At 43.2% G+C, this 13813-nt stretch overlaps 1 protein-coding gene across 2 annotated transcripts in view; it reads right to left on the bottom strand.

Moving 5' to 3' along the window:
• The window catches only part of ATP6V1A (ATPase H+ transporting V1 subunit A), a 266273-nt gene extending 257443 nt beyond the window's left edge, over nt 1–8830 (bottom strand). Inside the window, exon 1 of one of the 2 annotated variants that reach the window (XM_078656668.1) lies at nt 8655–8830. The gene's annotated coding sequence lies outside the window, so the exon portion shown is untranslated. The remainder of the gene's footprint in view (nt 1–8654) is intronic. The other variant, XM_078656664.1, reaches the window with a different exon arrangement.
• Between the last annotated feature and the right edge of the window lie 4983 nt (nt 8831–13813).

Raw genomic sequence — 13813 nt, forward strand, 5'->3', positions numbered from 1 at the left:
GCGTATACATGCTACTCAACCATTTTAGCTGAAAATCTCACGCCATATCGTGACCAACAGTGACGTTAGTTAAAATAAAGCACTTGTAAATTTTATATATATATTACTATGTGGTCAATTTGGAGAAATGTATAAAAAGGTCAAAATTATATTGTAGGCTCACCGACCCATACTTGAATAAAGTCGATTTGTAATGTCACCCGCCTTGTGTGTACCATAGTGACCACTGTTTTGTTTCTTTTGGCATAATGTAACAAGAGGCCGCATAAATGACCGATGAAATGCATGTGCACACCTTCTGTCCTGATGTACCTCATGGGCCTGTTTAATAAAAAGAGTTTTAAAAAACGTTATATTGTAGGCTTATAAGATTTTAAGGCACTTTGGTCACCTAATAATCTGGGGGCAATTTAAGATTGAGCACTGCACAAAGCACCAGATTTCTCAATTCTCAAACCCGTCTCTCGCTTACACAGTAACTCATTTATCACCAGAAAGGGTGAAAAAATAGAATGACATGGGACCTTAGTATTGTTCACTCTGTGGGGGCGGATGTAGATTACATTTTCGACTTACCTCTTTGCACTTAGATTCATTGTATAAAGATGATATGCATCCTGGGTCAGCCAGTTAACATCAGAAGAGAATTAAATGTAGCATGGTACAAAAGCAAATAGATGGGACGGTGGCAAGGATATTACAAACCAAAAACAAACACCAAAAGGTTAGCGAGTGTCCGCATCTTGAACCTAAAAGTTGTTGTTCTGATCCTTCTCTTTTGAACATTGTGGTCAAAGACCATAAAACAATTACAATTCTTCTTTTGTACTTGCTGACTGTGGACTTTTAATTTAGAAACTTAGTGCAGGACTATTCTTCTCTCAGTAACTGTCTGTTGCCAATATAATAGTCATCAGTGACTTAAATATTTGGGTGGAGTGACTAAGCCATCACAGCATTGTATATTTTTCCCCACTAACTGATGCACAAACATTTTAGGTTTTGCTTGCAGTGTACTTGTGAAATCTATTATTTTTAACATAGCTTAAAAGGGGCTCTTATCAGTTCCCGTAGCCAAAGTACTGTGCTCAACCGCTTCTGTGTAGAACTTTTTTTATGCAAGCCTGCTGCTTGTTGGCTGCATGCTTTTCCCGCTCCTTCACCCCTCCCTCTTCATGCTTGATCTCCTACGGAGCAGCTGGCCTTATGAATTCTGTCTGAGGACGCAACCTCTTGTTTCTAACTATAAAACATGGGTACTCGCAAACATTTACCATGGGGCCACAAAGTATGGTCTGTGGTGTGACCGAGGGCCGCATTGATGCCAGCAGGGTGGCGGTAGAGGGTCTGGGTGGGTCAGGGATTGTGTAAGGAGGTCTAAAATAGATTCAAATAAACAGACAAAATAATATTTGCAGGTTATTAAATGCTGGCCTGTTTATCTAAAAAAAAAATTTTTTATATGGGGCCATATGCAGATTGCGATTCTTAGTGAAGAGCAATTAGGAAATAAGTCCTAATGTACAAAACCCTAGAAGTAGGAAATAAAGATTCCTAACGGGGTCGCAGTAGACCTACCTCATGAAAATTAATGAGGCAGGTCGCAGTTTGCAACCCATTAAGAATTGCAGCTATCACAAGGATGGTGGTCTGCTGGACTCAGCAGACCACCATGTTTGCGATTGCTTTTTAATAAAACAATGTTTTTTTGTAATGCAGCCAGTTTCCGTAAAGAAAAACAGGATGTGTTTAAAAAATATATATATATTACGTTTAAGTTTTCTTTTTTAAGAGTAGGCAGCTGTCCTTTAAAAAGCTGGCTGTATTTGAACGCTGAGAAGCTCCAACACTCTCCTTCTCATTCCCCCCTACGCAAAAAAGCTGCTTCAAATTCTCGCTCCTTCTCTGGTGAGGCCCCATCCATTTTGAATGCCCTACCCAAAGACCTTCGATACAAACCCCCTCTTATCCCAGATTCAAAAAAAGACCTCAAAATTTATTTGCTCACTACATTTTGGGGAAACTAAATCCCGGATCTCCTTTCTGACAACCTCTCCTCCTCACTCCTTAGACTACTCCCCCATCCCCCATTCACCACCCCCCATTTTCCTCTTGTCGCCTCCCTTTCCCCTCTCCCCCTCACTTTACCACCCACTACCTACTATGTCCTTTGAATCCTCCTTGACATTCTATTAAATTTCCTATTTACAATAACATTCTGATTCCTGCAACTGGCTGCTCTATCTCTTGCTATATGTGCCTTTTATCACTATTGTTTTCCCTATATTATTCCCTGTATTTTTTATTGGTTTTAACACCTGTTTAACCCGCTTTGGTCAACTACCATGATTGTTTTTTATTGTGTGCTTCCATTGCTGATGTAAAGCGCTCCGATACCCTCGGGTGGAGCTAGCGCTATATAAAACCTACCAAATTAAATAAACATATTTATCATTTGCACATCACCAAGTAAAGTGTTCTGATTTGTTTTCATCCTATTAAAATATTTTGTCATCACACAATTCTCAAATTGGGCTTTCATAACTAATGAAATATATTTTGAAATATGGGTACAGTTCACTTACAAGCTATTTAAATGTAATGTATTATTATTATTATTATTATTATTAAAAGCAATTTCTATGGCGCAACTAAGCCCAATGGGCGTCAAGGCGCATAACCAAACGGTACCAGCTGTTCAAAATACCACTATACAACTATACAACTATTGCGGGTAAGCTTTGACGAAACACCAGGTTTTGAGCGCCCTTTTAAAAGAGGAGAGAGAGGACTCTGTCTTAATGTCATGGGGGAGAGAGTTCCACAGCTTTGGTGCAACAATGGAGAATGCCCTATCTCCCCATCGTGCTCTTTTGGCTCGAGGGACAACCAGCAGGTTCAGCTCAGCAGATCTAAGCGCTCTCCCTGGCTGGTAGGGAGTAAGCAAGGCGCTTAGAGGATACGTAGATCTTTCTGACAGAGCTCTATAAACTAGGCAAAGAATTTTAAAAGAGATCCTAAATTGAATAGGGAGCCAATGAAGAGTCTTTCTGGCCATAGTGGCGGAAGAAGTATTGGGAAGTGCTAGAACAAAACGGGCCGCAGCATTTTGTACAATTTGTAGCCGCTGGGTGAGCCCCTTGTTGGCATCTGCATAGAGTGCATTGCAGTAGTCCAACCTGGAGCCCACCAATGCCACTACTATCTGCTTCCGCGCTGGGAGAGAAAGATAGTGAAGAATTCTCCTGAGTATTTTTATAACTCCCCAGCAGGTTGCGACCGTGCGATTAACCTGTAGGGTCATAGACAGCGAGGTGTCAAAAATTACGCCGAGATTTCTGGCTGACTGGGAAGGAGAAGGACAGGTTCCCAGCGCAGACGGCCACCACTCAGTAGACCAGATATCCTGGTCCTTGCCAAAGACCAGGATCTCAGTTTTGTCGCCGTTCAACTTCAAAGAGTTCTGAAGCATCCAGTCAGATACTGTCTGCATACAGATTCTGAAGTTGGCGGCGGATGTAGAGACTGAGTGGGCTAGTGACACCATGATTTGAGTGTCATCGGCGTATTAGACAAAACTGGCACTTTAAAGCCTTTCATTTCACACTCTTTGTACAGCACGTTAGACATTTACTTTACAGAATACTGGCTTTAGTCAGAGAAAGTAAAGTAATTGTAAGAAGCCGTAAACTGACTTCTGCCCCCTGTCTCTGAACTCAGAGCAAATGTGACAAGAGAAAAACAAGATTTAAAGGCATCTTTATTGCCTTTTCACTTTCTGAGTAAACAGAAAACCTGTTCCTTATCAACTCGCCAGAAAAGGCGAGTAAGCCCTAAATATTGCTCGCCCTGATAAAAAAGGACTCGCCAAAACGGGTGGGCGAGTAGATTTCTCGAGGCAATGGCTCATATTTTTTTTAGTTGCAACCAAACCCATCGGTATGGGGGACGAGAGTCCTACTTCATCTTACCTTTCTGCCACCTGTTTTCTTCTTTTTCACCACAAGACAAATCTCAGTAAGCTTTCAAAATGCTGGCAAAAAGAAAGATTTTGCCACTGAAATGTCTACTGTTATTATTGTAAACCAAGATTAAGATCAAAGTGTGTTGGAGCAAATTGCTTCACTAGTGTTTGCTTGCTAAGAAAAATCATGCATTTTCTTACCCTAGAGCAGAGGCACTTAACGTATGCAGCTGTGATAACAATGTAATTCTGAAGCAAGGTTTACTAAATTTAATAACAAGGCAGGGATGGGCATGGCTGATGTCCATGCCTACTACTGGGAAGCCCAACTGCTAGTAATGAATGACTTGATGAGTGGAGATTGGCAAGACGCTGCATTTCGCCTTGAGGTAGCAGTCATGGGCCAAGAGAATATCATAGGTATGCTCTATACTATAGGGACCCCATCCCTCAACACCTTCTAGAACTCACTCAAGTGGGCCTACTCACCTACGGCTCAGCTCCAAAATAGATTGTCTGAGAAAAGAGGGTCGCGCATAAGGCACCTTTGTTGACAGGGTGATGACTGCACAACTCATCCACTCCCTAGCAGTTCGGAAAGTGGGATAACAATGTTATCTCTATGGTTGGGGCTGTATGGCAAGGGTCACAATTAAATCTTTCCAAATCCTTCAAACCAAATAAGCTCTACATAGGTACCAATTCTTCCAGTATCTACAGCTATGTCACGCCCTTGAACAGCACAGAGATGCCCTATGAAATGCCCTGAATTTAGCCCATTGGAATCCGGGATTCTCATGGGTCCTATTGGCAAAGGGGGCATACTACAATGTAATAAAACCTTAGTGCTCAACTTCTTGGATCATTTTTCAACACTACGAGCATGCTGAGATGGATAGCTAATCGTCCTGGAGGCTTCAGACTGGAGAGGCGTGCCAGTATGTCAGAGTGTTCGTCATCTCCTTGAGACTCCGACTTATTCAACTCAAGTATCTGCACATGACTTACCTTACACTCCTGCGACTATTGCATGTGGGTAAACTGGCAATACTCTTGTTATTGTTGCCCCAAACCATTTGCCCAATTCTTCCATGTAGTGTGGGAATGTTCTATTGGATAATATTGGCGGGCGTCGTTTGCCTCGCTTTCACAGGCTTTGGGGGAAACATTTGGACCCATTTCCAAGAAAGCATTGTTTTGTTTTTTTAGAACATTTGGGGGTATTCATGGGGCCCTTATTAGTGCAACAGGGAGGGGGCAAAGGAGAGCAACGCAGGAAGAGAGAAGGACATGAGGCAGGCGACTCAAAAACACATGCAGTGTCATGGAGTGCTCAACATGAAAGTAAAAAGTATTGCGGAGGAGCAAGTAAAGAAAGCAGAGATGCCAGCCAATTAAAGCGAGGCAAAGTGACAATGCTCCAGGGGAGCTACTATCACAAGATTGACAAGCTGGGGCAAAAATAAGAAGCAGGCAAAAAAAGAATGTCAATGAAAGCCAACCAATGACAAGCAATGGGTGGGCTCCAATCCCCTCTATGTTTTGGTAAGCCACTATATGCATTGCAACAGACAGCACATGCGGTGTCTAGTAGGCTCAACAAAATGAACGTGTCTCACCATAATTTTCCTAACATGAAAAACTGCTGCTACCTGCTCAATCTTACAAAAACCCTTCGGAAATGCCCACAGCCTAATTATGTAAAATGTAGAGTAAATTATGTGTTTGTGGACTGGCTTTCCTAATCAGCGATATACTTGCCTCTTTTACGCTTTGTAATAAGAAACATTTTACAGAAAGCTAAAATTGGGAGCAACAGATAAACAGAACTCGACCACTCTAGAATTAGGTCCATATCAGCAACTACATACCACAAGACAGTGCTCTACTGTTCTCTGCAAATTGATTTGATGACAGACTTTAAAGTGAAAAACACGCTTTCATTTATATTAATTTAAAGCTATAAATTAAGCCTGGATTGCATTAGTGGTTATTAACATTAATATACATGTAAAAATATTCCAACCTTAAGTAAAAACTACGTATTTACTTCAAATGTACATACGTAGGCAATAAAATACTTCTACTGTAATACCTTATCAGATACTCCTAAATCCAACCACATAACTGAAGATTCACCCTCACTATAAAGCTTAAATCAATTTGCTTAAAAGAAAAACAAAACCTTAGGAGAGTCTACCGTAAGAGAATTGACTCAGACTATGAACAGTGCAACTAAAAATACTAAGCAAAACAAACACAAATCCACTTCAGAAAGGTCTTAAAACATGACTATTAAATAGATTTGCAGCGTTTACTTACTCACCACCCATTATGAGACCACCACACAAACCAACAAAATACTTTGCTAAACAAAACACCCCTTCTTACTACGGATCACTATGCATCCCTACAAACGGGATGTAATGCGTGCATTTAGAATACCCCCCCCCCCACACACACACACGTATTAAAATATGAAACAAAGGGACATTTTAAGTAGCCAATGCTATTCGAAAATATTTTGATACATTGACAGGCCACTGTTTCAGGTTATAAACATACAATCTACATCAGAGCATAAATAAACAAATCACTCTGTAGAGGTCAATCTAATAACACCTCACCTTCATGCAGTTTGGGCATGAAAATCGCAATAACCCCCTTCCCCCCAAAACACTTTAGAACCGAAAAATGGGGAAACTAAACAGCAAACACAATACTACTTGCGCATTGGGCATGATTGGACCACTAACAGTCATAAGGAAAACTCACTATGGGCAAACTCACAATCCCAGACACATACTTTTCCAAGGAAATGAGGTAGGGAACTAAGTAACTGGCAAACAAGTATTATATGAAAACATGTATAACATAAAAACACAAAAGCATTTCCAATAACCCTGCCCTTCGTCACACACGAATAAAGACACATTATCGCCACCCCTCCCCACCAAAAGAGTGCAAATCATATTGAATATATTGACCAACAGATACTTTAAAAACTATATGTGGAAGAAGGTGTTAACCATCTGATGTGGGATATAGTCTTGGGGATTTGATAGTTGAGAAGATAGTTCTGGAGCAACGGACACATTAGTGGCCGTAGGGTGCAGGATATTTGTCAGGTTAGTTTGTGGTTTGCTCAGTCTTTGCTGGTGCACTGTTGGAGGCTACGATAAAGGACTGGCCTGGGGGTCATGGGTTTCCGGAGGTGTGGAGTGTGAATAGTGGAGGACATTTTCTGGGCACGACTGGTGCCAGAACATAAAATCATGAGTTTTCATTTTCAAAATGCTTGTTTTCAGGTTTGCTAGTCCAATTAACTCAAATAAAGAATATTGCTAGAATGTATCAGGTAATTTAAAGACTGTCCAGAACTAGCAACCTAAGCTGAGGATTGTATAACTGACAGTTTACCACAGTGATGACTGGTGGTGGTTGCTACTGTCGGGGATTCCAATGAGTAAGTATTTCGAATCCGAGTGGTGCAGAGGTCAAATTAGCCGGATGTAGGGGAACAGAAGGATGTTCCAATTGTCAAGATGACTAAATGTTTAGCTTTTATTGGTTGCTGGCATTGATTATAAGTCTATCTGACTTTATGATCAGGGAGAAATTTGGTTTGTGAGCAGGATTATTGCAAATGTGATCTCAGTGTCATAATGGAGAAAAAAAAGAAAAAAAAACTTATAAGAGAACTATCTCCGGAATTGCCCCAAAAATGTGGAACTCTCTTCCCCCTTCATTCACTCTTTTCAAAAACGAAGTAAAAATGAGACTAGTGAATACTAATCTTCCTATCTGATGAGACTATCCATGCCAATTTGAATTCATTGCTGTTTTTTTCAACATATATCTTTGTATTATCTTTTCATACCCCCCTCACTCCCCACTTTGTTTAGGGTTTGTGCTTCGGGCTCCACTATATGATTCTATTTTGCTCCTTGTATAATTGATGCTATTTGTTACATTGTAAGCACTCTGGCACCAAAATGTTGGCTTTATAAAACTTCATAAATAAATAAAATAAAAAAAGCTCAGTGGCAGGGTTGGCAATGGTTGATTGGGTATGTTGATACAGGAGGGATGATACCCTGTTTTTATCAGCTATGTATTTAGAAAAGGGACGAAGAATGATGCATGATAGAGGCGGTCTTTGTTTTGACATGGGTAATTAGAAGGCGGTGTATGCAAATCTAAGTATATGTTTGATATTATCAATCCAGAGTAGCTGGTTGGAGGTTATTTAGCTCTAGTGTGACCCTCACAGAGCGTTGCCAATGATTCCACGTCGGAAGGAGACCTTGTTTCCAATCCAGGGCTTCTGTGTTACAGGTGTTGTTAAACGAAATGGTACAAATAAACTAGACCATAAGGTCAGCTCCCAGATCATATTAAGATACCCAGTATAAGGACGGTGGTTAGACCTGGCAATCGTCACGTGATTGAGATGTTTCATACACATTTTGAACACCGGATTAAATAAAAATAAAGAAATAAAATCATGTTCATTCATTTGTTTATGCGTTTCATTAGGAAGCAATAGTTGAACAAGCGTTTCGATGTCAGAAGAGACCATTACTGGGGCTGTCACAGACTGAGACGTGTAGAGGGAGGCGATGGGGCTGGCGGGTTGAGATTAGAGAGGGTGTCTGTACTCATTCTCAAGCCGGGGCTCGGCCCTTACCTGCGGCAGGAGAGCTGGCGGTCCTGGGTTCTGTGCAGCCGGTCCCTCCAGATCCCTCTGTCAATGACGGCTCCCCGCTAGCCCCCTCCTCTCTGCGCTGCGGCTCTCTCAGAGTCTCAAGCCGCCGAGCAGGCGCAGGGCATCCGCAGTGGCCGCCATCTTGGAAGGTCGCACTTGGTCAGCCTAATCACTGACAAGGAAGAGGTTTGAGATATGCACCGACTGAGACTCCTAAAATGAGGTTCTTTGATCATAATATTATACAGAAAGTGTATTCTTCATAGTGAAAATTCTATGTTTTACAAAATATGAGTTCAGGATTCTCATAGTAATAAAGACTGCTGCTTAATGAACATTTGTAAGGAAAAAAACAGATATTTAGAAGATTATTGTTTGGCTTAGATTTGAGTTCACTGTCTGTTTCTTTAAATATTACAAAAATGAAGCTGATGCCAGTCTAAAATGGATTCCTCTTTGACTACCACTAAGGGTGGAGTCACGCAGTAGCCATCTACAGTAACAGTCGCGTTCCCCCGCCCACGCTCTGCCTGCTGTCATCCACAGATGATCAACAATAGAGAAAGAAAAGGGACAAATTAAAGACGGAGCACTCGTTTCTTACATCTTGTCTTCCACAGGGTAACCTTATTTACAGGAGTAGTGAGGAGGTGCGGTTAACTCTATATATGTATTTGTAGCATGTCTGCTATATTGACATATTAACTGCTGCATATATGTAATTATGCATAAATAATATGAGTCTGCATACATTTGAGATATAACATTTGAATTAAGTGCATAAATGTATTCCATATATAGCTCAGAAGTCAGTTATGCTGTCTCTTTTGCAACATGGTTACGTCTAAAACGAAAAGCTGTTACCTTCAATTAGATGTTTCAACTACAATTGTCCCACTTCAAAATGGCCGACAAAATGGCAAAGCCATACTACAATCCTTCGTTTGTTTTGATGACACTCTGTTCGGTCTCTTCTTCAGCGGAAACCCATGTCTTAAATGCCACAAAATATTCTTCTCATAGATTTTTAAATGATCTTCTCATGTTTTTTTTTTAAGGTTGGCAATAATGTCCTATCCTTTGTAGATTGTCTGCAATTAATATTGTTTTACATACCACCAATTTGTGTTTTAAAATTCTATGTCAGGACCGGAGGCTCTGATTATGTTTCTAATTTCTTTGCTCTTTATTAACAGCAGCCAATAAAAACTCTTTATCTCAAAAAACTACAAAACCCATGAGCACCCAGTGCCCCATGACCATAGAGACTGTCCCTATATAAGGTGTAACAAAGATAACCATGTCCTCTTTCTTTGCTGCTCCGCAGCCAGTTAAATGCTTTCCCCTTACTACTTCTGCTTTAGTGGGTGGTAGTGTATGAGTCGTTATTTTATGGTTTACTTGGATGCTGCCTTGTGCGCAAGTATTTTAACATTGTTTAATTGGCTGCGCTTGCGTTGCGTTGCCTCATCGTAACCAGTGTTCTTCACCGTTGTCAGTTTCATCGAGAAGCGTCTGCCCGGGCAAAGCTTTGGGCCCGCTACAGTACCCGGTGGAGAGGGAGTGCAGGGAGCGAGGACACGCGTCAGTCAGACGCGCAGTCCTCTTTTGTCTGGGACGAGTGGCCGTTCTCCGCGGTGGCCATTTTGACGGGAATCCCGGTCAGTTTCCTTTTACTGGTAAAAGCAGGAACAGCGCTTCGATTTAAAAAAAAGTTGAAATAAGACTTGTACTCCCGGTGATGACCGCTGCTTTATATTGCTGGCGGCTGGATAATTACGCAAAGGCCTTGCCTAGAGAGGTTGATAAGCCCTCCCTCCACCACATAATTGAATACTTGGACGACTGGCTTGCCTGGGGTTGTACCTCTCCCCGTGACTGTCCATTCTGTGGACCCAAAAAATGAGTGATAACTCATGTAATTGCCTTCCACTGGTGCTTTATACACGACTATCCTCTTAAGATGGCTAAATTCCTATATGAGGAGGAATTTTTCGATTCCGAGCCAACAGGCTCTTTTAGAGCAGGACCTTGTGGAGGCCCTGGACGCAGGGGTGCAACAATCTGTTAACTCAGCCCTTGTAAGAGCGATTGCACCCCTGAAGCACCACCTGAACAAATATGAACTACAGCAGGGATGGCTTCCCGCCGTGTCCACCCGGCCCAAACCCAGTGGCAAAATGAGTTTCAATCCTCATGCGGAGGATTTTGCGCGCCTAACCAGGGCCATGGCGACCGATCATGCCTACATTACACCTGAGGACACAACAGACTCCCTTCAAGGGGAAAATGGGGATTCGTCCTCAAAGCAAGATTCGGACCAAGAGGAAGCTCCTAGACCTGCAAAGAAGACTAGGAAGGAGCATCATGTAGATACCCCCTTGCAACCCAGGGTTCTCACCTTTGAGCCTGCGGACATTGTCCACCCCAACTCCACTGCATGGCACCTGCCGCAGGAGGTAGCAGTCTATGTTCAAGCACACCTACGACGGCCTTTTGATAAAGACGTCAGGGCTCGACTTCGGTCATAATGCTGGAGACCGGATTTGGCGGCAAAGGTAGCGGACACTCCCGGGGTGGACCCCACCATGTTGACCTACTTAAAAAAAAGTACTCCAAGGACCCCAAGAAAGGCATCGAGCGTGCCTGGCGGTCGCGTCAAGATAAGTTGTTGGATTTGTCAGGCTGCTAACCAAAATCTTAGAAATGGGTTACAACGCGAAGGAGTCAGGGGCGCCAATAGAGCCCGACAAGTTAATAGGATGGGCGCAAAGAGCTGTGTGTCAGCTGGGCAACGCAAACTGTGACATATCCAGCGAGTGGAGGCGGCCCATCCTCCTCAAGCTGGATCCCAAACTGGCGGAACTTTCCTCTTCGGAGGCAGGACCCGTAGCTCAAGGTCTTTTATTCGGCCAACCATTTTAAAAAGTTCTAACCAAATTTGTGGCCACCTTCAGTGGTCTTGACAAGGGTCAGGAGTCCCTCAAATGCGCTTTTCGTCCAGTTTTTACCAGGGCCGGACGGTACAGAGAGCGGTCGTTTGGCTGGGAATTTTATCAAGGAGGCCAATATCAACAGCACAGAGGAGGGTATCAAGACCCCAACTCCGGCAATTCCTCATTCTACCCCTACCGGAGAGTCAAGAACCGATTCCGAAAAGGCAGGTTCGGAGGTAACCAGGGCAACCAGAAAGATGGTGGAAATGCAGGTGAGCCTAGTTTTGAGTTCGGAAGTGAGATTGGGGGACAAATTCAATCTTTCCTACAGGTCTGGCAGACAGTCTCACAAGATGCATGGATCTTGGAGACGGTCCAAAGTTACAACCTAGAACTGTACGACACCCCCATTCAGAACTCTCCTCCCCCTCCAATATATTTTTCCCAACACGATCAGTGTTTTATCACAGACGAGATAAATTCTGTCTTGATAAAAGAAGCCGTTGTTGCCACGCAACTCCGTCCACAAGGCATTATCAGCAATCTTTTCCTGGTTCAGAAAAAAGGGGGAGGGTCCAGGTTAGTCCTGAATTTGAAAGACTTCAACGGGTGGATAATCTATTGTCATTTCAAAATGGAGGGTATCCATCTTTTACGCAACCTCTTGCAAGAAGGAGACTGGATGGTCCGTATGGATTTAAAAGACGCGTACCTATTTGTGCCCATTTTAGACCCACATTGTCGACTCCTTCAGTTTCTCTGGCAGGACGTTTGTTACGAATACAAAGTCCTTCCCTTCGGGCTTTCGTCAGCACCATGGTGCTTCACGAAGCTTTTCCGCCCAGTGGTGGAATCCATGAGATTGTGCAGGGTTTGGTTAATAGTCTATTTGGACGATATCATTATCATGGCGCGCTGCCCTCAGCTGGGGATCATCCATCTCGGATGGTCCATCAATTTACTCCAGAGTCTGGGATTTGTGGTGAATCCTCAGAAGTCAATTCTCTCTCCCACGCAATCTATCGAATTTCTGGGTTTTCAGATCGATTCCCAGAGCAGCCAGCTTCTCCTCCTAACTCAGAAGATCAGAGCAATCAAGAAAGAGTTGAAGTGAATTGTGAACAAGCAGATTGTATCCATTAGGTCAGTGGCTCGGATAGTGGGTCTATTGGCATCTTCGATCCAAGCCATTTTCTCGGAACCCCTTCATTACCGCGCACTCCAACGATTACAGATTCAACATCTCCGCAAAGGCCTCGGATATGCAGAACAAATTCCTCTTTCCGAGGAAGCGAGGTTGGAGGTACTGTGGTGGCTAGACCACATGGAGTCATAGAATGGCAGAGCCATATTCAGATCCAGCCCATTATTTGGAGCCGCTGGCAGGCTCGTTCGTGATCCGCAGTCTATCTCCACAAAGGACAGTTTGCTGCATTCTCTTATGAATGGACAACATGTCAGCAGTCCGATATGTGAACAAGTTGGGAAGAACGAAGTCCCGAATGCTGGTGGAGATTGCCAAAGATTTTTGGCATTATTGACTGACCCACAGAATATCTGTGGTGGCAGAGTATCTCCCAGGACGCAGCAACGAGGTAGCAGATTGGCACTCTCATTATCTGTGGGACTTCAGCGATTGGAGGCTTCACCCTCGGGTTTTCCGATTTCTGAACCAACTGTGGGACCCATGCCAGTTGGATTTTTTCGCATCACGTCTCAACAGGCAACTCCCACATTTTTACAGTTGCCATCCGGATCCAGAGGCGATTGCCTTGGACGTGTTTTTACAGAACTGGCCCCCAGTCCTGTGCTATGCATTCCCTCCGTTTATAATGATACCCAGGGTACTGGCTCGGACCAGACATCAACAAGCAGAGCTAATTCTAATCACCCCACTGTGGAGGGCGCAAGCTTGGTTCCCGAGCATCCTGGAAATTTTGTGTGCTGCGCCGATCCTTCTTTCTCAGAGATGGAACCTGTTGCTGGATCCTCAGAAGGCCCCGCATCCCTTGATAGAGGCAGGTCAACTTCCTCTGGTGGCTTAATGAGTTAGTTTCAGGGATAGATGGGAGATCTCAGGTCTTTCGAGAGATGCTCACAAGTTCATTAACGAGGCATGGTCCGTCAACACCCATAATCGGTATTCATCAGCATAGAACAGATGGTGTAGCTGGTGTTCTCGACGGGAGGTCCATCCCTCTACAG

This window comes from Lissotriton helveticus, chromosome 8 (assembly GCF_964261635.1).
Source record: "Lissotriton helveticus chromosome 8, aLisHel1.1, whole genome shotgun sequence".
Classification (NCBI taxonomy): domain Eukaryota; kingdom Metazoa; phylum Chordata; class Amphibia; order Caudata; family Salamandridae; genus Lissotriton; species Lissotriton helveticus.